This window comes from Nomascus leucogenys, chromosome 3 (assembly GCF_006542625.1).
Source record: "Nomascus leucogenys isolate Asia chromosome 3, Asia_NLE_v1, whole genome shotgun sequence".
Taxonomy (NCBI): Eukaryota; Metazoa; Chordata; class Mammalia; order Primates; family Hylobatidae; genus Nomascus; species Nomascus leucogenys.
The window spans coordinates 23,591,405-23,611,750 of NC_044383.1; the positions used below are offsets into that span (position 1 = coordinate 23,591,405).

General features: G+C 42.6%; 1 protein-coding gene across 1 annotated transcript in view; it reads right to left on the reverse strand.

The window, feature by feature from the left end:
* ADD3 (adducin 3) overlaps window positions 1-8,393 on the reverse strand; it is a 174,116-nt gene extending 165,723 nt beyond the window's left edge. Inside the window, exon 1 of the mRNA XM_030807295.1 lies at window positions 8,373-8,393. The gene's annotated coding sequence lies outside the window, so the exon portion shown is untranslated. The remainder of the gene's footprint in view (window positions 1-8,372) is intronic.
* Between the last annotated feature and the right edge of the window lie 11,953 nt (window positions 8,394-20,346).

Sequence of the window (20,346 nt, forward strand, 5' to 3'; positions counted from 1 at the left end):
GAATCTAGGGGCTGGAAGTAACCAGGGGTCGGGGTTTCTCAAACTTACGTGTTTCAATGCCTCCTTATCCTTGTGCCAACTCTGTGATTATTTGCTCCTTGTTTTTCTCCTTTAATTGACAGGTTTTAATAAATTTAGAGAGGGAACTTTATATCATTAGTCTGATCCTCTGCTTTTTAGACCCTCTACCCCTAGGGGCATAGTTCTCTGTTAGTTTTCAATAATTAACACGTATAGGGTTGTCAGTGTGCTAGCTGATGACCACTAACTCGTTTATCTTCACAGTCATCACAGCAACCCTTTGAAACAGGTAATTATTTTTAATCATCACAGCTTCACAGAGGAGGAAACAAAAGATACCGAGAAGTTAGGCAGCACATCCACAGCCTAGTATAAGTAAGGACTGAGTTTCAAACCCTGCAGCCTAGTTCCAGAGTCTCAACTCAGAATACTGCTTTATTGGATTCTGGCTGATACGTGAGCCTGTCTGCAAAGTTTTATACAGGAAGAACTGATTACCTAAAATTGCAAATTTCTTGAAGGCAGAGACCGTCTTTAATACTTCCATCTCTCTCTTAGTGCCTACTTGAGTACCTTTGACATAATACTTGCTTAGAAATATGCTCAGCTTGTGAAAGAGTGATCTGGGAGAATCCTAGAATATCAAATTCAAGGCCACTTTGAAAAATCTAGTTTTTGTATAAGTTGGAACAAGAGGGGCTATCTTCACCTCTAAACCATACATATATAAATTCTTCTGTAGAACAAATTCATTGACATTAAAGGCCATGTTTGGTGGTGTGATGGATATTCTCTGTTGGCACCCCTACCCTGGCCCGACCCAGAGACACTTTCCACCCTTCCCCACTGTGCCCTCTGCCCTGGGCACCTGAACTTTACCAACTGCATCAACTGGACTTTTTTGCTTTCCAGCTTTGCATTGGGTTGGAAGGCACTGGCTGGAGAATGAGAGAAAGGTTGAACTATTTATTCCTGTAGCTTACTCTTTGCTGAGGCACAGTTTGTTAATGCTTTCTTCTACCCAAGACCATTGGTTCTACTGCATAGCCCTCTCCTACAGCTACAGCTCTTGCTGGTATGGAAACAACTTCCTGCTGGTACTAGTTCCAGGGCACTTCACCATTCCTTATTGGTGTCCTCCTGTAAGTCTAACTTAACTTTAATTAATAGTCTCTTCAATAAATGTATCATCTGTCTCCTGACAGGATCCTGGCTCTTAACACTTGTCATCTGGCCAAGTGCTTCTCAAATATTAATGGACATGAGAATCACTTACAGATCTTGTTAATATCCAGATTCTTATTCAGAGGACTGGGGTGGGACCTGAAATTCTGCATTTCTAACAAGCTCCCAGGTCAACGGATGCTCCATAGGTCACACTTTTGGTAACAGTGATCTAGTAGATGGTCTATAGTTGTCACTTGACAGGTATTTTAAGTTGAATTAAAGAATGGCTAAATGAATGCCTTGGATGCAATGCTGCATTCAATACTGGTGAAGGAAGCTACACCTTCACGCCACACCTATCTTGTAATAACTTACCCCTGAGGTCCCAGCAGGGCTGCAGCAGACCCACCTGGTCACACCACAAAGTTCACAGCTGCTTGGACACCCGTATCTCTGTTTTTCTCATTGGCACAGCCACCCTGGTGATTCTCATCATTTTCAGTTAATACTGTTTATTAAAAACAGCAACTACCACATCTAACTTCCTAGAAATTGAATTCGCACACACAGGTATTTTTTTCTTCAGAGATGAAAGCAAAACTGATTATTTTCAACATCAGAATCAATAGCCACTGAGGGACAATCCTTGATGAATGAAAGGTGGAAGAGAAATTCATGGTTTGCCAAATAGTAAGTTTTATTTGCTCAGATTCTGTATAATCTTGTACAAACAGGCTCTATGTGCAAAGGCAAAGTTAAGCCGCAAGGGATCATTCAAAACAAGACCCAGCTGATGGCAAACTACACCTAGCTGTGCTTGTAAACAGATCAAGCTGTCGGGAGATCTGAATTCCCTTTTACATTTAGCTGACCAACATACGATTTTTGAACACAGACTAAGTGCCAGGTACTACATCTCTTTGTAGGACATGATTATGTACAAAGTAAAATGTTATTAATTTCAAATCCAAATATACTGAATATTGTGATAATTCAGGCGGATGCTAACCTGTATTTGACTATTTCACTAACCATGCAAAAAAGACTTACCATGCCAATCAATAGGTCAACAAATTACAAAAAACTACTTAAGAAAATAAATGATTTTCAAGACCTCTCAAGTGGTCTTGAAAGGTACATGTAGGGTTTTTTGTTTTTTTGTTTTTTAAATCCCAGCCCTTTGGGAGGCTGAGGCAGGAGGTTTCCTTGAGGCTAGGAGTTCAAGACTAACCTGGGCAACAACGCAAGACCTCATGCTGGGATTACAGGAATGAGCCACCGTATTTGGCCCCACATTTAGGTTTTTAGAACAGAGACACTAGTTGATTGATTAATAATGTTGATTGTTGTGCTAATTAAAAAACATTCTTCTAAATGCAATGTGATATTCCAGATTGCATCCTGGAGCAGGAAACTGAAATATGGATAAAAATAAAATGTCGAGTTTAGTCAGTAGTAATGTATCAAAGCTGTCTTCTGAGTTTTGGCAAATGTACCACGGTAATATTAAGATGCTAACATTAAAAAAAAAAATCTGGGTGAAAGGTATGTGCTAACTCTCTGGGCTAGCTATGCAAATTTTCTGTAGCTGTAAAATTATTCCAAAATTTAAAAGTTTATTAAAAATTCTCACACATTCATAAAGTGTGATTCTCCAAGAACCCCTACCAACAACAATAGAAACTATTTAGTGAAAGATACCCTACTTGGCACAAGGCCAAGTGCCTTATACATTTGTTCACAACAACGTTATGAAGTAGGTATGTATGGTTTTTTTTTTGAGACGGCATCTCGCTCTTTGCCGAGGCTGGAGTGCAGTGGCACGATCTTGGCTCACCGCAACCTCCGCCTTCCAGTTTCAAGTGATTCTCCTGCCTCAGCCTCCTGAGTAGCTGGGATTACAGGCATGCGCCACCACACCTGGCTAATTTTTGTATTTTTAGTAGAGATGGGGTTTCACCATGTTGGCCAGGCTGGTCTCAAACTCCTTACCTCGAGTGATTCGCCCGCCTCAGCCTCCCAAAGTGCTGGGATTACAGACGTGAGCCACTGCACCCAGCCGGTACGGTTATTATCTTCAATTTGCAGATAAGGAAACTATAGCTCACAGTGATAAAGTGCCCAAAGACACACAGACACTAATTCATCGATGCAGTTAGGATGTGACAAGGTCTGTCTAACCCCAAAGCCTGGGCTCTCAGCAGTTCCACAGCTATACTGTCTTGCCTTTCCTAGCTTGAGTTTTGCTGTAAGAAAGAGTCATCATTTATGCAGATTGGCCTTCATCTTTTATCTGAATTGGTGAAACATGTGAACCCAATTATTTGCACCGTACCTTTAAGTAAACCAGAGCATTATTTTGAAATAACAAAGTTTAATAGAAGGTCAAATCCCTCACATTTCTGCTTTGTTAAACTGGGCCTCGGTTCTCCAGAAGGAGGGGGCAGGGAGAGACCTCTCTTCCAAGGAACTTGGAATGCTCTCAGAGCTAAGCAACTGGCCCTTTCCCCTTGGCTTCTGTCTTATTTTGCCCATCATGTGTTGGGATGCTGGGCCTGATGCCCAGGATTCTCCCAGAACTTTCCAGTTGGGCTTTGGCTGTAGATGGCTTACTCGGAAATGGAAAAAGGTAGCATGCTACAGCACAGTGCGTGGTTCAGGGTCAAGACAGCCAGTTCTTTATGCAGAAAGAGAACTGGATCCCTTAACTGAAGAGGTCCTGGAATGCTCTCTATCTCGAAGTATCACTCCTGCTGCTCCAGCAAGGCAACTGTGATCACCTAATTTGTGTTAAATGCAGCACATCGTTTGTCACGGGCACAGAGTCTGTTCACAGCTCCTCAAAGTTTTGCTCAGATACACCCTCGGCACATTCCATGTGTCTCTGCAGCCCAGCTGGGGATTGGCTCAGTTTAAGCCATCATTCATTCATTTGTAAAGGGACAAATATTATTACCCAGCACGGTTCCCACCCTTTCCACCCCGCTGTTGACAGCCAAAGAGGATTGTGTATTTGTGAATTGTTTCTGCCCTCTGAGAAGGATTCTGTCTTCTAGACCAATGGTTCGTTGGGCTTTCTTGGGATAGAATCAGAGAGGAAGTGGAGAGAGGAGGAAGACGTGAACGAACTAGTGAGAAAGAGTCTTTAGAGAAGATTGGTGGGTGGCTGGTTTCGTAACAGAAGCACAAGAACAGCCGCAGGATATGAGTGGAGTCCTTGAGAAAGAAGTGGGGCTTAAAGAAATATCACTCTTCCCGGTATAATGCCTTCACGGTGTTCAGAAAATGCAGATAAAGGAACAGAAAGATCTTTTTGCTTGCCAGACAGTATTTCTTTGACTAAGAACGCCTGCCTGCTCTGAGGCTGGAGCACGCAGTGCAGAGCTTCAACAAGGATGCACGTGTTCAGCACCAACTGCCTCCTATCCTCGCCAGCCGCTGCGCTACCCCTGCTGCCAGCTCTGATCTCTGCCCATAGCACTCCCCTGAGCTCTGTGGCTGAATCTTCATTGATTTTCCAACTGCCAAAGTCAATGAGCACTTCCAGTCCTTATCTAATGTCACCTCTCTGCAGCTCTTTTCTGTTGCCAGCTATCTTAGCCGCGCCCCAGGTACTGATAATCCTTCAAGTTCAAGGTTCCAGGTGCTTTCTATTCATTATTCACTCCTCACAACTTCAGGAAGGAGATTTTATTTCTCACCCCACCTTCATTTTGCTAAAATGGCTCAGAGAAACCAGCAACTTATCTAAATTCTTCGAACTAGAAAATAACAGAACTAGAACTTAAGCTCAAACCCATTTGAGTCTGAAACCCTTTTACTATTATTATTAAATAAATAATTATTATGTCTTATATATGATATTATATTATATTACAATAATATAATTTTACAATTATTATTATTCTTCATTAGTATTATGTTCCTGGCTTTAACTTTCAGATTTCATGGACTAGAAAAAAAATGTAAAAACATTTTTGGGGCTCTGGTATGGGGCCGCCAAATATGCGTGTATGTGTGTGATTTTGTGGGGTGTTTATGTGTTTGTGTGTGTGCAGTCTTTAAGGCATTTTAAGAATACCCAACTATAATATATCATCACTGTCACTTAATTTTATAAAATTCCCCAAATATACTGATATAGAAGTATCTCCACAATATATTGTTAAAGAAGATGCTACCTGCTTAATTAGAAATGAGTTCTACAGATTTATCTCCTTGAATAAGCATTTTTTGAAGAAAAAGAAATCAGTAACTGTTTTGGGATGGGAAGGAGGCTTCCTACATAGTCAAGGTAGGAGGTTTTTGAACATTCTAAGTTTTGTGCAAGGGGTATCAGGTATTAACCATTCAAAAAAAACCACATAAATTGGAAATAAATCTCTAAAAGAACAGCTATTTTAGGACTTCAAGAAAGATATGGCTAAAATAATCACAAAATCATCTGAGTGAATTAACTTTATCCTTGTTTTTCCCATTTTGACGTGCCTTGGTGGGAAGCTGGTCAGGATCTGACTGTAGTCTGCAGGCTGACCCCGCGTTATGCGAGGTTCTCACTATCTGCCCCCTAGGAATGCATGAAGGTGATGTCCTAAAGCATTCCTGTGCCCATAAACAGAAGCATCTCTCTTTTTTTTGGAGGAGTCTCGCTCTTTCACCCAGGCTGGAGTGCAGTGGCACGATCTCGGCTCACTGCAGGCTCCGCACCCCCGGAGTTCACGCCATTCTCCTGCCTCAGCCTCCCGCGTAGCTGGGACTACAGGCGCCCGCCACCTCGCCCGGCTAATTTTTTTTGTATTTTTAATAGAGACGGGGTTTCACCGTGTTAGCCAGGAAGGTCTCGATGTCCTGACCTCGTGATCCGCCCGCCTCGGCCTCCCAAACTTTTGGGATTACAGGCGTGAGCCACTGCACCAGAGGCATCTCTTTTTGTGGTCCCTTCTAGGTGCCCAAAACTCTAAACAAGTTTCCCAGTATTAGAGTATAAATAGAAGAGTTGGGCCTGGCTGGAGTCAGTGGCCTGCATTTGAGCAGTTCTCATTCTGATGCAAGTTCTTGAGTTTGGCTGTACTTCAGAATCACCTGGGTAGTTTGTTTAAATAGCATCTTCCTAGAGACTGTGTCAAACTCTGCATTTTGAACAAGTGTCCCACAGACTACTCTGAGAAACCTGAATAGCTCAGACTGTATATCCTGTTAGACTGAGGATGATGACTAAGTTTTAATACTAATCCTAGAATTTCCTGGAGAAAAAGAGGCCCTCGGATCAGTGACGGTCAAAAGTCAAACAGACCATTTCCCCTCCCCCGCCACACCAGAGGTCAAACAGGATGTGTCTCATATGGAGTCCGCTGATGCAAACAGGATCTGGAGAGAAATAGCAATTTTTCCTTTTCACTCTGAACCTCACTCTGACCAGTTCCGGAAACAGTCCTGATTAGAGCATAATTGATTTGGACTCCACTAGCAGAGCAGCCAGGCACCTTCCCGCACTGAGCAGGCTGTGCGGTATCATCTGACTCTTTACTGCATTAAAAACAATGTAATATGACATGTGCTGGTCTCCTAACAACATTTGCAAACTCAGTAAGATTACCGAGTCAACGCCTGTGCCAACCATACTTTAGAGAAACAGCAGAACATTTCTACCCATCCCCCAACAACAGCAAACAAACTGGAGGCATTTTAGTTGCATAAATATGAACCGGTCACACAGGATTTGGGGTCTTTTGCTGGCCAGGAAATGATCATGTATTACTTTCAAAGCTGAATCAGTGATTCCAGTTTAAACAAGGATTCTAAACAGTTTGCTTTTTTGCTTTTCTCCATAGCACACATCATAGAGTGACTGTAATTCAGATTTATCAGGGATTGAAAAGACAAACCAAATAAACAAAAAACCCATCATACCAGAAGGCTGGGAGGAAATGAATTGAGTCAGAGAAGAATTCCAGCAGGGACTTTTTGGTCAGTGTGCTAGACTCCTTTCTTTCACGGAGTTGTTTCCTCTTTTTGCCCCAGTCTAAGTCAAGACCCCACTGAACTGCAAATGGGCCCCCAACCAGCAAAGCAGTAACTGCTACTCTGAAGCATCTCTTAGACATACATCATAAACTCTCCTCTCTGAATTTACTGTTTCCCAAAATGAGGTGAACACAATCCAGTTATCTGAAGAAGCGAGAATACCAAATGTGCTATACACATATTATCTGTGACTTTATAGGAAAGCACAGATATTCTGTCATAAAATATTCAGATATGTAAAACACTTATTTATGCTTTATCTCCAAATGGCTTAATTCTGCGTCTTTTCCATTTCATTGTGTTTTATGCAGACCTAAAACAGGGATCTTTTATACTTAAAAAAAAAAAACCCTAAATATTCTGTTAGATCCTACTTTGGTTATTTCTATGAGATAAAAATAAATGCATCTTTGACAACTTTTATTTAAACCTTTGTACTATGAAAAATTTTAAGCATCATATATGAAAGTACAGGAAATAATATAATGCTCTCCAAGTTCAAAATTGTCAATTTTTGGCCAATCCCCAGCCTCCATTCCCAGATTATTTTTAAGAAAATGCACAACATCGTATCACTTCATCTGTAAATGTTCGATAGATAAAGATTCTTTTAAAGGTTGGGCACGGTGGCTCAAATCTGTAATCCCAGCACTTTGGGAGGCTGAGGCAGGTGGATCACTTGAGGCCAGGAGTTTCAGATCAGCCTGGCTAACATGGCGAAACCACTTCTCTACTAAAAATACAAAAAATTAGCTGGGCGTGGTGGTGCACGCCTGTAATCCTAACCACTTGGGAGGCTGATGAGGGAGAATCGCTTGAACCCGGGAGGGGGAGGTTGCAGTGAGCCGAGATCGTGCCACTGCACTCCAGCCTGGGCAACAGAGCAAGACTCCATCTCAAAAAAAATTATTTAAAAAATATATGCACAATACTATTCTTATACTAAAAAAATTAACATTACTTCTTTAATATGAACAAGTGTCCAGTCATCTACTGATTTTTAAGCAGAAACCTTACAGAAAAGCATGTTGATGAAAATCTAATGATTCCTGAATTGCTACAGGAACCGTGGGATCTCTCCCCCACAACCCCCTCCAAGGCAGGGATGCTTAAGAATCAGATGCACAAAAGTTCTTTCAAGGACTTGAGACTGAACTCACGTGTCGAAACCTCCCCGGCTGTGGAGACAGGGTTGGACTCTCCAGCACTGTTGACTTTGGTCTGGATGTTTATCCATTCATTTTTCAGACCTCCAGTCGCTTGTTTATTTTGGCCATCCCTTTCCAGCCTGAGACTTCCCACACCCTGCCATCTGGCACCCTCTCTGGTTTCATTCCCACAGCCTCAGCTCTGAGCAGAAGCCTCAGCGGAAACAGATCCAGCAAAAGGTCCCGAGCGCTGGGTCTATGCTTCTGTGCCCAAGTCCTCCTGCAGAAGAGAAGGGGCAAAAGGAACTTTTGGAGGGGATCCTCAAGGTTCATTACCAAGAGAGTACAACTCTCTTTATTGCCAATCGATAGATAGTCAATAAATATCTTAGTGCCTTGGTGAATGTTATCTTGTTGTGATAAGCTTAGAAATGAGGTGCAATGACAGATATCAATTGTCAGAACTATCCCTGCTTTTTCCCTTAAAAAAGAATCATGTAGGGTAGGGCGCGGTGGCTCATGCCTGTAATCCCAGCACTTTGGGAGGCCGAAGCAGGTAGATCACGAGGTCAAGAGATTGAGACTATCCTGGACAACTTGATGAAACCCCGCCTCTACTAAAAATACAAAAATTAGCTGGGCATGGTGGCGGGTGCCTGTAGTCCCAGCTGCTCCGGAGGCTGAGGCAGGAGAATCACTTGAACCTGGGAGGTGAAGGTTGCAGTGAGCTGAGATCGTGCCACTGCACTCCAGCCTGGCGACAGAGTGAGACTCTGTCTCAAAAAAAAAAAAAAGAATCATGTCACCGAATATTCAACTTGTGTCCCAAGACCTGTCAATTGCTCTAGCCACAAGAGCAAATATTTAAGCTACGAGGACTATTAGTTAATTTAGATTAACAGAGCATTTTGATTCTAAACAAGGTTTTGCATTAATCCCATGCAGACTGAAGCAGCTAGGTAAGTCTACCTACCACATCCTAAAAAGGCCTTCCACTTTCTTGCTGTCCTGGGAATCTTCCCTGACTCGTCACACTTATCAGTCCTTGTAGGCCTAGTGAACACTCAGGCCAAAGAGCTCCCCCTCTAAGTTCCATCAGAACGATACCATCTCCACTACCACCACAACAATGTCTACCGTTTCCTGAGTACCTACCACGTGCTGGGCACCTTGCCACTCCCTTAACGTATTACCTACTTTATTTTGTTTAATTTTTGGAGACAGGATCTTACTCTGTTGCCCAGGCTGGAGTGCAGTGGTGTGATTTCAGCTCAATGCAGCCTTGAACTCCTGGGCTCCAGCGATCCTCCCACATCCATCTCCCAAGTAGCTGGGACTACATGCACATCCCACCATGCCTGGCTAATTTTTGTAATTTTTTTTTGTTGAGATGGGGTTTTGCCAGGTTGCCCAGGCTGGTTTCGAACTCCTGAGCTCAAGGGATCCACCCGCCTCAGCTTCCCAAATTGCTGGAATTATAGGCATGAACCACTGCGCCCAGCTGTGTATTACCTACTTTAATCTTTACACAGTTCTGGGAGGAGAGCGCTACTAGCATCATTATTTTGTAAATGAAGAGAATAAGGAGAAATTAGGTAAAGACCCAAGGTGGTAAGGACAGTAAATGACAGTGCTGGGCTATCTGGCTTAAAGTGTCTCCCCTCAATCTTGAAGCTACATTGCCTTAAAAAAAAAAAAAAAATTCGACCTTGCATTGTCAATGACATATTTATGTACATGTTTTTGGACCCCCTCTTTGACGTGGTAGACCTAAGCAATTTAGCCTAGCGTCTGGCAGTAAGTGCTTGGTGCTTGATAAATGTTAGCCATTATCGTTGTTGTTGTTGACATCAGTAATTATTTGTAATGTGGCCCAGGACAGTCTCACCTCCGCAATGCTGTTGCAGATGCAGAAGCATAAGAATGTGGCCTTACTGCTGCCAGATTTGGCAAATAAAAATATGGGATGCAATACTTGAGAGGTACTTATACTAATACATTTTTTGTTGTTTATCTGAAATTCAAAGTTAACTGGGCATCCTGTATTTTATCTGGCAACCATCGTCGAGAATCTTAATAGCAATCAAGAGAGATGAGCACAGCGCTATGGAGCAAGAACAACGTTCCCTGCTAAGCCATATGGTGCTGATTAGCAGTGTTGCAAGATTTCTGAGAAGGGAGGGCACAATGTGAACTGGGCAACCAGAGAAGGCTTCACAGAGGAGGTGGGACTTCCCAATCTAGCAGAGTGGGGGTTTTAAAGGTTTCTGGGCTATAGAAAGTGTTAGTGGAAATAGCAATAGACTAAGTGATGTCTAAAATGTGCTTATTATGGAAATAAATTCACAGAAACAGAGCTGAAAGGGATGATACCCCTATATGTTCGTTTTTGTTTTTTTACATCTGGGTCTTGCTTTGATATAAGTTGGTTTTGAAAGTACATAAGGCCAGGCGCGGTGGCTCATGCCTGTAATCCCAGCACTTCCAGAGTTCAAGGAGGGCGGATCACCTGAGGTCGGAAGTTCGAGAGCAGCCTGACCAACATGGTGAAACCTCATCTCTACGGAAAAAAAAAAAAAACAATTAGCTGGGCATGGTGGCGCATGCCTGTAATCTTAGCTACTTGGGAGGCTGAGGCAGAAGAATTGATTGAACCTGGGAGGCAGAGGTTGCAGTGATCCAAGATCGTGCCATTACACTCCAGCCTGGGCAACAAGAGTGAAAATCCATCTCAAAAAAAAAAAAAAAAAAAAAAAAGAAAGTGCATAAGACAATGAGTTGTCCATGACATTAACCTAAATTGGCCCAAGCAACACAGTTGCTGCAAGGCTAGAGGCTTCGTCATTCCTGGTCTCTTGTTAGAAGTGGAATAAGCACAGATGTAACTTCTGAAGCCCACCAGGCCCCAGGGAGAAGCAGTTGAGGTGTGCTGAGGAATAGGATAAGTCTGAGCTTTGTTGGAGAAAAGAAAATGGGGCATATCTGCTGTCAAGGTGCTGCCCTAATCCTCTCACATGGAGATGTGAAGTCAGAGAGATCTGCACGATGCATTGCATGGATACAGCAGCCATTCCATGTCTTTATGTGTTAGGCAGTGTAAATACTTGATATAATTTAATCCTCATAGTACTCATACTTTATATTGTTATCCTTATTTTGTACAAGTGGAAACAGAGGCTCAGAGAGTGGTTCATTCACTGCTGGTCATGCAGCTAGAAAGTGGCAGAGCCAGGATTCAAATTTAGGTCTGCCAGATTTCAGATCCTGTTCCTTCTCTCCTCCACCACCCTGACATGAGTCAGTTTTCTGCCAGTCATCTTTAAAGAAACATTCTTCTTGTCCTCCACTTAAGGGACAAGGACTATGTTCTCATCCCCAGTGATAAGATTTCTTGTGGTTCAGATGGGTAACCAGATTACTCCTGGTACTCAGGGTTTCCTATCAATAGTGGGGCATGTCAGCAAGCCTTCTTTTTCATCCTCTTGTCCTTAGGAGGGCAAATTCTCCCCTGAGGCATGCCTCCCAGATCCCTAGGCATCTTTTACTGGAGTGCTAGGTGAGTCCTCAGTACCACCAAAGCCCCCTAAGGCACTTCGGTCTCTTAGTGACTCGAGAGGCCCCATTTCCCCCCCAGCCTCTCTGTGTTTGGTGTCTCCACCAAAGAAAGGAAGGGAATGAAAAACGCTTCCAATTAAAAGAACTTTCCAGGTGCAGGGAACAAAATCCAGGCAGATTACCGCTCAGGACAGGCTAGCCGCTAGAGTTTGCAAAAGTCTAAAAGGAGCCCACTTACGGCACAGGGTAGAGGGAAAGACACTTCAAACTGTAAAAAGCAAGATGTTGTTAAAGGGCTATGAAAACAATCTATCTAATTTATTGGAACATGTTTTTCTAGCAGCTTTGAGTTGGAGCTGTGATTGCCTCCTGCAGGGATTTGTGACCTCATCCTTCCTCCCCCACCCTCCCCGAATGTAACTATAGGGTTTTCCCGTCATAACCTGACATATGGTTTGCAGCAGGAAGTGCGAAATCCCAGGAATGACTAGAGGGTCAGGTTTCAGACTCGAGAGACTCAGGTGAGCTACAAGGAATGGGCTTTGTTTCGTATAAAAACAGTTGAAAAGAGAGTGGTTGGTGACTTCCTGGTTTGGAATGAGGTAATTAATTCTCCAGAAACTCCCACCAGTTTCCTGGGCAACAAAATCAATGTGTTGTTGCTAGAAAAACTGGGAATAATAAATTGGTTAAAATTACAGATTTCCTTTAAAAAAAAAATACAGACTTCTTCCTTACCAACCCAAATATAAAACAAAACAATTCCGAAACACACACACACACACACACACACACACACACACTCCCTCTTTACCCTTTCACTCACCCTCACTCTTTAAAAAAAAAATTAAGTTTATTGCTATCTAAATATTATCATACTTGAGAAGATAAGAAAAGAGAAAGGTGGATCAAATCCCATGCAGAATTGTACACAGAACAAGACAGTTTTTGAATATGTTTTAGGCCAAATATTCTCACAGAGTGGGGTGATGGTAGGGTCAGCATACAGTATCAGAATTCCTGGGGGTGTCATAGGGAGGGGACCAGTATGAGGTCTTTGTTTATCAAAAAGCATTGAAGATTTCTTTTTTAAAAGACTGGAAAACTGCTTAGGCTGCCTTAGCTTTTTATCCATTTCAAAACAAAGTAAAGTTTTCGTTTCGTTTTTTTTTTTTTCTTTTTGATGACCAATTTAAGAACTAGGTGAATGGTGAGGTCTCAGAAATCCTGCGTACAGAATTTTCTGAACTCCTAGTTGAAATCAAAGTCAATTTTTTTCCCCTCCTCTTCTTCCTGGGCAGCTGGGAATCTCTCATTGCCTGGCCTGAGAACACAGACTCCACAGTCAAACTGCCTGGGTTTTACCCTGGCTCTCTCTCCCTGACATTTCTCATCAATTTAAGATACTGTTGCTGTAAGATGAAATATTATTTTAAGCATCACCGAAAAAGAAAAAATGTGGTTAAATTATGACACAATGCTAACATGCCATCAATTGTAGGACACATTCTAATTTCAGTGATGTTAAAATGTGACAAAAACTATTTTAGAATTGATGAACTATGGTATTTGTTTAGGAAATTTAATCTTTCCCTAACTTAACATCTCTCTATTTCATTTTTTCATTTAAAAAATGGGAATAATAAGGGCCGGGCGCGGTGGCTCACACCTGTAATTCCAGCACTTTGGGAGGCTGAGGCAGGCAGATCACAAGGTCAGGAGATCGAGACCATCCTGGCTAACATGGTGAAACCCCATCTCTACTAAAAATACAAAAAATTAGCCGGGCGCGGTGGTGGGCGTCTGTAGTCCCAGCTACTTGGGAGGCTGAGGCAGGAGAGTGGTGTGAACCCGGGAGGCGGGGCTTGCAGTGAGCCGAGATTGCGCCACTGCGCTCCAGCCTGGGTGAAAGAGCGAGACTCAGTCTCAAAAAAAAAAAAAAAGGGGGGGGAATAATAATGTACCTACCTCAGGGTTGTGAAGATTCAAGAGTCAGTTCATGTAAAATGCTCAGAACATTCCTTGGAACATAATAAGTGATCAATTAGCTATTGTTATTATTCACTATATCCCCCTCAAGCCGACAAATACTTGCTCAGTTGAAGTATGGAGGTTTTCCTGGTTGTCATTCTACCAGGGGAAAAAAACAGCACAGTAACACCCACATACTGCAAACCACGATTTTAGAGAAATAAAAGCAGGCCAAATTGGGAGGATGGTAACAGATCGTTTCTCGCTGCCTTGGTCTCTGGGTGAGTTTTTCAAGTACACCCTGGTTCCCACAGAAAAGTGCCTGGCTCCTCTGGTGATTATTCTGTTATGGGAAGAGTTTTTGCATTCATGATGCTCTTGTGGATTATTTTTGCCAAGTTTTTTGTTGCTCTAAGCACTTCCTGGAGCCACCCCAGCCATAGGAGGATTCTGACCTCAGAGGGATGCCAGGCGGGGTTTGATGCAAACAATCCATGCTGTGCATGGGCCAGATGGTTCCACACAGCAAACACTGTTATTTCATTCACAAAAAGTCAAAAACAAGCTGATTTCGCCATTTTAGGCCTAACGAACGGAAAAGTGAACAGCCCTTTCTTGATAGGCAGGCGCATCTTGATGTAACTCAGTTTTGCAAATAGATGAACATAGGTGCAAATGAGAATTCCCAAAGTAATTGCTGGCTAGATGTAGATGGCTCCAAAATAAAACCCACAAGGGCAAGGCTCCAACTCCACATATGTTTTCCAGTCTCTTGGAAACTTTTGCATTTTGTTGTTGTCCTTAGCCTTCTGCTATTCCTAACTTCCTCCCAAGGTTATTGAAGAAATAGATATTTGGATGACTAGAATGTGATCTAGCTGGCACAAATTTAAAGACACATGGCTGTTTTTGTACCCAACCAAGTTTGATTAAAAAAGAAACTGCGTGGGAGTTGGCACACTGGGGCTTAGGATATCTAGATCCAGAGTTTGAAAAAGCACAGGACTGGGTTTAGGAGGCCTACGTCCTTGCCATCTTTTGGGTGATCCAGGTATCACTTTCCACCATACTCTCTTCATCTATACTCTACAGATAAGGAATCTAAGGACCAGTTCTTAGATTCCTTACCTATAGAGTATCTCCTAGCCCTACATCTCTATGAGTAAGGAATTTTGTAAACACTTCGGTCTGTTGGCATCTTTAAACACTCCACAATGGTTAATTTTATGTGTCAACTGACTAGGCTATGGTCTCAGTTGTTTGGTCAGACACTAGTCTAGATGTTGCTGTGAAGGTATTTTGTAGATGTGGTTAACATTCATAATCAGTTGACTGTGAGTAAAGTAAAGTGGATGACTCTCCGTAATGCAGGCGAGCCTCATCCAATCCAGTTGAAGGCTTTCAGAGTAACAACTGAGGGTTCCTGGGGAAGAAGAAATTCTGCCTCTAGGCTGCAACATAGAAATCTTGCCTGTGTTGAAATTCTGTTGGTCTGCTCTAAAATTTTAGGCAGAAGCCTGCAACACGACTCTCGTTTGAATTTCCAGTCTGCTAGCATGCTCTATGGATTTCAGACTTGCCATCCTTCACAATTGCATGAGCCAATTAAAAAAAAATAAATCTCTCTTTTTCTCTCGCTACAGCAATTTGCCCTGACTCACCTTGCACTTGACCTCCCTACCTGACCTCAGTTCTGGCTTATTTTTCTGTATTTGCGTCACCCCTCAGCTCTATATTTCTAGCTTCAACCTGTGCTTTTCACCTAGATGACCATTATTTAAACTTTCTTTTTGGCCTTGGCTACCACCTATTTCCCTGAATAAAACTTCCTCTGATCTTCCTCCAGCTCCGAGACTTCATAGATTGACCCAGAGGGACCTGGACGGGTATGACTGAGCTCAGCTTGGTACAGGCATGACTGTTTACATGCTTACAGCCTCCAGGGCTTCTGCCTTTCGGTGCTTCCATGGCTTACAGCATTCTTGTCCTACATACCTCTGCTCAGAAACCACCTCCTTTATACAGTGTTCCCATACTTTTACAAAGGGTTAAAAAACAGCAGGACTCATTTCCACCTCCTGGGTGTTGAATTTCTTATTCATGTCACAGGAGACATGTGGTTACAAGAGGACACGTTTGTTAATTAAATGGGAGTGTGTATAATCACCCTTATTCACAAGGGTGATTTTTAAAAATATGGGTGTGTGTGTGTGTGTGTGTGTGTGTGTATATAAGGCTTCTTCACAGCAAATGTTTGCAAAGCTCCTGGAGATCCATGGAAAGAGGTTGCTTGGCCAACCCCAAGAATTATTAGAAATACAAGCTTTGCTGTTGTTGGCTCTACTCTAGAAGACTCTTATCATATAACAAGTGCTTGCGTTTATAAGGGGCACTGTACAGGAAGTCTAGGGTGTATTATGACTTCAATGCATTGCCCGTCTGTCAATGTCTAAAGAGTCCTATATATGGTCTCAGTCTGCAGTGTGTTTAAAGACATTTAGACATTTTCCTCTCCCTTGTACTCTAGTGGAAATCAGGCTGAGCTTGTGTTATATAACACCACCGTCCCACTCTGTAATGAGCAACTTCTAAAGAGGAGGCAGCAGGGGGAACAAAGCCACCTGGCCTTTGCCAACCTCTCCAGGCTCTGCCAGTACACCTGCAGAGAGCTCCGAGAGCTCGGCCTGGAAGAGAAACTGGTTATTATGTTTCATTGCGTGAGATGACACAGTGCCTTTCCAGGACAGGCTGGACTGAAAAAATCTCTGCCTTCATTTCTTGGCCAAATTTTATCCAGGGTCTCCCAAGACTTAGGGGATCATTAAGCAGCTGCCTCATTGAACCCCTGCCTTTCACTCTCACCTCAACTGCTTTGATAAATTTGATCAACTCAGACAGAAACATGAAATATTCATAAGAAGCTTTCGGTGAGCAGTGTCTCAAGAGCTTGCAGGGCTAAACTGGGGAAGTGTCACATGTTGGTTTTACGCCTCAGTAGCACTTGTGCGTGGTCTGTGTCCGACCCATTGGTGTACTAAATCAGACTGAAGTTTCATCACTATGCTTTGAATATAAGACAAATATCACTCCCTCTCACATTGCCTGCTATTGCTAGAGTAGGAGAGGTTATCAATTAGGGCCCTTTCTGTTGGGACAGGAAACCCAATTCAAATTGGTTTAAGTGACGAATGAACTGTATTGAATCAACGAAAAAGCCCAAGGCTAGCTGGCTTCAGGAGTGGGGCTTCAAGACTCAAATGAGGTCATCAGGGCTTGGTCTCGCTCCATCTCTAGGCTCTGCCTTCTGTTTGATTGGCTTCATTTTAAGCCTCCATGTTGTGGGCCCCAGTATTTCCAGACTCCCCCTTGTGGTGGCAAGATGGCAGCAACAGTTCCAGCCTCCATAGTATAAAGCAGGGGTCAACACATTTTTTCCATCCAGGTGCCAGAGAGAAAAGATTTTAGGCTTTGTGGACAGTGTGGTTTCTGTTGCAGCTACTCAGCTCTGCTATTATAGTGTGAAAACAGCCATAAATAATACATAAATGAATGAGCATGGATGTGTTTCAATAAAACTTTATTTTCAAAAACAGACAGTGGGCTGGATTCAGTCAGCCAGCTGTAGCTTGCCTACCCCTGTTAACTACATAGAGTTGTTGTTGGAAAATGGCTGCTCAGCGGGGGATGTACCTTCTGGCTTCTCTTGTAATTGGATATGGCCATATGACTGAGTTCTTGCTAAAAGAACCTAGGTGGAAGTTATGTGGACCCTTTCTAGGTCAAAATTGTAATAAACAGGTATGCCCCTTCACATTCTTTACCTTCTGCAGCTGAATGCAGATGATGAAGAAGTTTTAGGAGTGGCAGAGCCACAGGATACGGGAGTCTGATTCCTGAATCACTGTGTGGAGTGGACCCACTTAATGACCAGGAACAACTGCCTCAGACTGTTACGTGGGAAGGAAATAAATTTCTATTGTGTTTGAGTCATTATACATTTTTGATTTATTTTCAACAGCAGTTTACTTACCCTAAGTAGTAAAGAAGTCAGTGTCAGAAAGAGTGCTAATGTATGAAATAATCATAATATGTAGTACTCAGTAGTTGTGCCATGGGAAGCAAGAAAACAGAATAGGCTGCAAAAATGGTGACCTGTATTATGCCGTGGCAAAATAGTTCTTAAAACCATTTGGAAGGCCAAGCAAATATCTGCTGCCCCTATAACTCTAGGGAAAGCCATTATAAAGAGACAGAACATTAGTGTGTGTTACAGTTGAGTTATTTGCTGCTTATCGCACGTTATTACTAGAAAAATATATTCCCTGGCAATAATTGGCCAGTTTTTAAGCAGAAACAAAAGAGAATAAAGAGCCCCCAAATTTGGAAAAGCCTATTGATTCTGGACACCCAACTGGAAATAAGACTGAATCAGAAAACAAAAAAACAGAGACCCCCCAAAAAAACTGAAACCAAAAAACACAAACCCAATTGCCCTCCTCTAAAAAAAGAATAGAAACTTTGAAGGGAGAAAAGCCCATTAAGAAATCTCAGTTAAATACAGCAACTCAACTCTGCAGCAAAGGGCTCCTTTCCACCCAAACCTATTGTTCAGATGGTCTCAAGGTGGCTGCCATTAAATTGAGAGAAATCTATGGAGACAAGGAAGAAAATAATTTGGGCTTCAGAAATAGGTCTAGGAAAGAACTTTGGGTGTGGTTATTGGCACTTGGAATTTACTGGAAACAAATAAAGGAGAAACTTTCTATTTTTGAGGGAATTGTATTACAAAAAAAGAAAAATCACAAGCTTGGATGAAATAATCTTTGATTGGTTAAGCCTTACCCTTCCGTCCTAAATTTGTATGAGCAGAAAGTGAGCTGTGTTAAGTAAAATTTACAGGAGGCTGTTGGCTTGGACTGAGCTCCTGCACTGGGCCCAACAGACTAAATCAAAATGGTGTCACTCATGCTAAAGTTCCACATCACCAAACTGAAATTAAGTTGTTTATGTGACCTTCCAAAAAACCAGGAGAGAGAAAGGGATAACAGTTAAATCCCCAAGCAGGCCAGTTTTAGCCGACGTAAGAAAGTCCCCTCTGCACCAGCCTGGGCAACAAAGTGAGACCCTGTCTCTGCAAAAAATAAAAAATTAGCCAGGCATGGTGGTGCACATTTGTAGTCCCAGCTACCTGGGAGGCTGAGGCAGGTGGATCGCTTGTGCCCAGGAGTTTGAGGTTGCAGTGAGCTGTGATTGCGCCAAAGTACTCCAGCTTGGGCAGTGGAGCAAAACCCTGTCTCAAAAAAAAAAAAAAAAAAAAAGAAAGAAGAAAAAAGAAAAGAAAAAGAAAAACAAAGCCCCCTTTGCTTTAATCTTTACCCTTTACCAGAAATGTAACTTTGAGACAACCAATCCACATTTTGTTTCCTGTGTCTGCTTTCCTCAGCCCTTTTCTGTCTATAAAACCAACCTCCTCTGCTTGGCTCATCAGAACACTCACTCTATTTTATGGGATGAAGTGTTGCCCGATTCTAGAATTGCAAATAAAGCCAATTAAGACCTTTACATTAAATTTATTGTAATTCTGTATTTTGACAGCTCTATAAAGGGGGTACAGTCTCCAAGGAGGACACTCCAGAAGTGGCTAAAAATAATAAGGGACATGGAAGGATACCCAAGAGGGTAGTGTAAGGGGCCCTAAACAAAAATAGACAAAAAATTCTTCCCAGAGAGCAGATTAAGGACTAAGCAAGGAATTTATCTCCCCTGCCAGGCAGAGGGTCTTTACACTGTTGGCCCAGCAGAATTCCATCATGCTAGTAAGTAAGTACTGTGTTCTTCTCATTTTTCTTTTTTTTCTGAATGGGAGTCTTTTTGAGGTTATCAGGTCTTGGGTCCGCCGCAATATAGTGGACATGTGTTAGAGGGACAGGTAACTGGTCTTTGAGTTCATCAATTGCTGGACCAGGAGGAACCGCATATAGACCTGATTAAGAAGACATTGTGTCCTCAAGCATCCTGGACTTTGAGGTGGATGTAGTGGCTGAATGGGACTTTGGGTTTTCTTTCTTGAGGAGGGCATGGGTGTAGTCTCCATGAGGGAAGAAGGATGCAAATGGACAGTTGGCATACAGGAGGGTGGACTGTGATAGACTGATAGCTGTTTACTAAAAATCCATTTCCTTTTCATCCTGAACACAGCTGGACCACATGTTCCTGGCTGTACAAGCAGTTAGGTGTGGCTACATGACTGAGTTCTAGCCAACAGAATGTGAGTGGAAGTGATGTGGGTCGTTTCCAGGCCAAGAAGCCGGTGTGTCCTCTCCTGGCTCTCATTCCCTTCCTGCTGGTTGAATACAGATGATCATGAGGCCCAAGACCCTAAGGAACAGTGCAGCCAGGAGTTGGAAGGAGCCTGGGTTTCTGAATCATCACATGGAGGGGAGCTGTCTTCAGTTGGATA